Genomic DNA, 5,000 nt, shown 5'->3' on the forward strand with positions numbered 1-5,000 from the left:
CCGGTACCCCTAAGAGTTCTGAAAACCCAGTCGCCAGAAATCTCCGCGCACCTGGCGGACCCGGCCTTGGGATCCCCGTCGACGTGGGGCTTCCGGGCCTCGGCGGCCGGGAAACGGCGGGAGCCCCGGATGCCGACGCCGGCCGGGCCCGCCGACTCTGTCCCCTCGCACCCTTCGGAGTAGACCGGGGTGGGAAGGCTCCACTTTGGCGCAGGCGGGCCCCGGCCAGGGAAAGCCGCCGGTCCACCGCTCAGGGGCCCGGCGACCCCGGCGGGGCGGAAGGGGATCCCGGCTCCGGGGCCGCGGGACTCGGTCGGGGACCTCCGCCGTCGCCTCGGTGCCCCCGCCGGACCCCGGGGGTGTCCGCGACGGGCAGTCGTCCCGGTCTACCGGGGCCCCGGCCGGATCAGCCTTTCTCTTTCCCACGCCACGATGGATGCACGGGATCCCGGCTCCGGGGCCGCGGGCCTCGGTCGGCGACCTCCGCCGTCGCCTCGGTGTCCCCGCCGGACCCCGGGGGTGCCCGCGACGGGGAGACGGCCGGGTCTACCGGGACGGCCTCGGGCGGGTCCGGCTTACCGGGGCCCCGGCCGGATCAGCCTTTCTGTTTCCCCCGCCACGATGGATGCACGGGATCCCGGCTCCGGGGCCGCGGGCCTCGGTCGGGGACCTCCGCCTTCGCCTCGGTGCCCACGCCGGACCCCGGGGGTGCCCGCGACGGGCAGAGGGCCGGGTCTACTGGGACGGCCTCGGGCGGGTCCGGCTTACCGGGGCCCCGGCCGGATCAGCCTTTCTGTTTCCCCCGCCACGATGGATGCACGGGATCCCGGCTCCGGCGCCGCGGGCCTCGGTCGGGGACCTCCGCCTTCGCCTCGGTGCCCCCGCCGGACCCCGGGGGTGTCCGCGCCGGGCAGTCTTCCCGGTCTACCGGGGCCCCGGCCGGATCAGCCTTTCTGTTTCCCCCGCCACGATGGATGCACGGGATCCCGGCTCCGGGTCCGCGGGCCTCGGTCGGGGACCTCCGCCGTCGCCTCGGCGCCCCCGCCGGACCCCGGGGGTGCCCGCGACGGGCAGTCGTCCCGGTCTACCGGGGCCCCGGCCGGATCAGCCTTTCTGTTTCCCCCGCCACGATGGATGCACGGGATCCCGGCTCCGGCGCCGCGGGCCTCGGTCGGGGACCTCCGCCTTCGCCTCGGTGCCCACGCCGGACCCCGGGGGTGTCCGCGCCGGGCAGTCTTCCCGGTCTACCGGGGCCCCGGCCGGATCAGCCTTTCTGTTTCCCCCGCCACGATGGATGCACGGGATCCCGGCTCCGGGTCCGCGGGCCTCGGTCGGGGACCTCCGCCGTCGCCTCGGCGCCCCCGCCGGACCCCGGGGGTGCCCGCGACGGGCAGTCGTCCCGGTCTACCGGGGCCCCGGCCGGATCAGCCTTTCTGTTTCCCCCGCCACGATGGATGCACGGGATCCCGGCTCCGGCGCCGCGGGCCTCGGTCGGGGACCTCCGCCTTCGCCTCGGTGCCCACGCCGGACCCCGGGGGTGTCCGCGCCGGGCAGTCTTCCCGGTCTACCGGGGCCCCGGCCGGATCAGCCTTTCTGTTTCCCCCGCCACGATGGATGCACGGGATCCCGGCTCCGGGTCCGCGGGCCTCGGTCGGGGACCTCCGCCGTCGCCTCGGTGCCCACGCCGGACCCCGGGGGTGCCCGAGACGGGGAGAGGGCCGGGTCTACCGGGACGGCCTCGGGCGGGTCCGGCTTACCGGGGCCCCGGCCGGATCAGCCTTTCTGTTTCCCCCGCCACGATGGATGCACGGGATCCCGGCTCCGGGTCCGCGGGCCTCGGTCGGGGACCTCCGCCGTCGCCTCGGCGCCCCCGCCGGACCCCGGGGGTGCCCGCGACGGGCAGTCGTCCCGGTCTACCGGGGCCCCGGCCGGATCAGCCTTTCTGTTTCCCCCGCCACGATGGATGCACGGGATCCCGGCTCCGGCGCCGCGGACCTCGGTCGGGGACCTCCGCCGTCGCCTCGGTGCCCCCGCCGGACCCCGGGGGTGTCCGCGCCGGGCAGTCTTCCCGGTCTACCGGGGCCCCGGCCGGATCAGCCTTTCTGTTTCCCCCGCCACGATGGATGCACGGGATCCCGGCTCCGGGTCCGCGGGCCTCGGTCGGGGACCTCCGCCGTCGCCTCGGCGCCCCCGCCGGACCCCGGGGGTGCCCGCGACGGGCAGTCGTCCCGGTCTACCGGGGCCCCGGCCGGATCAGCCTTTCTGTTTCCCCCGCCACGATGGATGCACGGGATCCCGGCTCCGGCGCCGCGGGCCTCGGTCGGGGACCTCCGCCTTCGCCTCGGTGCCCACGCCGGACCCCGGGGGTGTCCGCGCCGGGCAGTCTTCCCGGTCTACCGGGGCCCCGGCCGGATCAGCCTTTCTGTTTCCCCCGCCACGATGGATGCACGGGATCCCGGCTCCGGGTCCGCGGGCCTCGGTCGGGGACCTCCGCCGTCGCCTCGGTGCCCCCGCCGGACCCCGGGGGTGCCCGCGACGGGCAGTCGTCCCGGTCTACCGGGGCCCCGGCCGGATCAGCCTTTCTGTTTCCCCCGCCACGATGGATGCACGGGATCCCGGCTCCGGGTCCGCGGGCCTCGGTCGGGGACCTCCGCCGTCGCCTCGGTGCCCCCGCCGGACCCCGGGGGTGCCCGCGACGGGCAGTCGTCCCGGTCTACCGGGGCCCCGGCCGGATCAGCCTTTCTGTTTCCCCCGCCACGATGGATGCACGGGATCCCGGCTCCGGCGCCGCGGGCCTCGGTCGGGGACCTCCGCCTTCGCCTCGGTGCCCACGCCGGACCCCGGGGGTGTCCGCGCCGGGCAGTCTTCCCGGTCTACCGGGGCCCCGGCCGGATCAGCCTTTCTGTTTCCCCCGCCACGATGGATGCACGGGATCCCGGCTCCGGCGCCGCGGGCCTCGGTCGGGGACCTCCGCCGTCCCCTCGGTGCCCACGCCGGCCCCCGGGGGTGTCCGCGCCGGGCAGTCGTCCCGGTCTACCGGGACGGCCTTGGGCGGGTCCGGTTTACCCGGGCCTCGGCCGGCCTAGAGTGTTTCTGTTTCCCCGCCTTGATGGATGTACGGGATCCCGGCGCGGGGGCCCCGGGCCTCGGTCGGGGACCTCCGCCGTCGCCTCGGTGCCCGCGCCGGGGCCCTGGGGTGTCCGTGACGGGCAGCCGTCCCGGTCTACCGGGACGCTCGGGCGGGACCGGTTTACCCGGGCCTCGGCCGGACCGGAGTGTTTCCGTTTTCTGCTTCCCTGCCAGGATGGCTGCGAGGGGTTGATTGAAAGAGCTGGTTTGACGTGAAAAGCTTGACTTCAAGTGAAAAGTTTGTTACAATTTCTGCCATCTTCCTTCCTCCAAAGTTTTGGGTGTAGTTTTCCCAGAGGAACCTCTCGTAGGCCTTTCATTTCTCATCTTAACTTCCCTCATTTATTCCATATTTTCCTTCCTCTTGCCGAATGGCCGAATCCAGTCCATTTCTAGTCAAGGAAATTATTCTTATTTCTTGCTGACCTATTTGCTTTGTGGAGCAAGTCGTTCTTAGGTCCCTTTGTTCTTTCTTCAACTTCTTCTGCTCCTTCTCTCGACGCTTTCTCGTCTTGTTCTCTTACTTGGCTCTCTTTTGGCTGTTCTTTCTTCTCCTCCCGTCGTCCGTCCCCACTTTCATCTCTCCATCTTTCCTGTTCTTGGTCATCTCTACGTTGTTTATCAAATAATTCCGCTTTCTCTCTTGAATCTACTCGATATCTTTGCTCTCGCCAGCTCGCCGATATTTCAGCTCGCCGATATTTTGTGCTTTCCCGTCGTGTTTCCCATCCATTGCGATCTCTCTGCTCTCCCTGTCTTCTCGGTAAATCGGAGATGAATTTCTCTGGGCGGGTGGTTTCTCATCGCGTGTCTTGTGTGCGCTCCCTACGTTTCGTCCATCCCGTTTAATATCTATCCCTCCCTCCCTCTCCTTGCTTTCTTCCATTGCTTCTGCTAATATCATTTCCAGAATGATAACCCTGAGCCTGAACCTGAACCTAACCCTAACCCTACAACTTTTCTCCCTAACCCTAACCCTAACCCTAACCCTAACCCTAACCCTAACCCTAACCCTACAACTTTTCTCCCTAACCCTAACCCTAACCCTAACCCTAACCCTAACCCTAACTCTACAACTTGTTTCTCTAACCCTAACCCTAACCCTAACCCTAACCCCAACCCCAACCCCAACCCTAACCCTAACCCTAACCCTAACCCTAACCCTACAACTTTTCTCCCTAACCCTAACCCTAACCCTAACCCTAACCCCAACCCTAACCCTACAACTGTTTTCTCTAACCCCAACCCTAACCCTATAACTTTTCTCCCTAACCCTAACCCTAACCCTAACCCTAACCCCAACCCTAACCCCAACCCTAACCCTACAACTGTTTTCTCTAACCCTAACCCTAACCCTACAACTTTTCTCCCTAACCCTAACCCTAACCCTAACCCTAACCCCAACCCTAACCCTACAACTGTTTTCTCTAACCCCAACCCTAACCCTATAACTTTTTTCCCTAACCCTAACCCTAACCCTAACCCACACTTTCGACTTAAAACCGTTTTTAGATTTAAAGTCGTCTTTCGACTTAAAGACGGACAGACGGCCCGGTCTACCGGGCCGCTCGGGCAGCCTCGGCCGGACCGGCGTCTCTGTTTCTGTTTCCCTGCCACGATGGATGTCGCGTGCGAGGGGTTGCTTTACATAGCTGGTTTGAAGTTGAAAGCTTCCGTTCTTGCCTAGATCTCTTGCTATCGCAAGCCTTCCGATCCAAGCTCCCATCGCAGTTTCAAGCGTCCTGCTTTCTTGGTTGGGAAAATCGGGGCGGCGAGACCTGACGCTCGCTTCCCCGACCCCGACCCTCACCCTTCTTCGAATGGTCTTTCTAATGCCAGCAGCGCTCAGGGAGAAATGTCACCCCCAGAAG

The sequence above is a fragment of the Pituophis catenifer genome, unplaced genomic scaffold, assembly GCF_029215685.1.
Source record: "Pituophis catenifer annectens isolate HBS135680 unplaced genomic scaffold, rPitCat1.0.hap2 SCAF_327, whole genome shotgun sequence".
NCBI lineage: Eukaryota > Metazoa > Chordata > Lepidosauria > Squamata > Colubridae > Pituophis > Pituophis catenifer.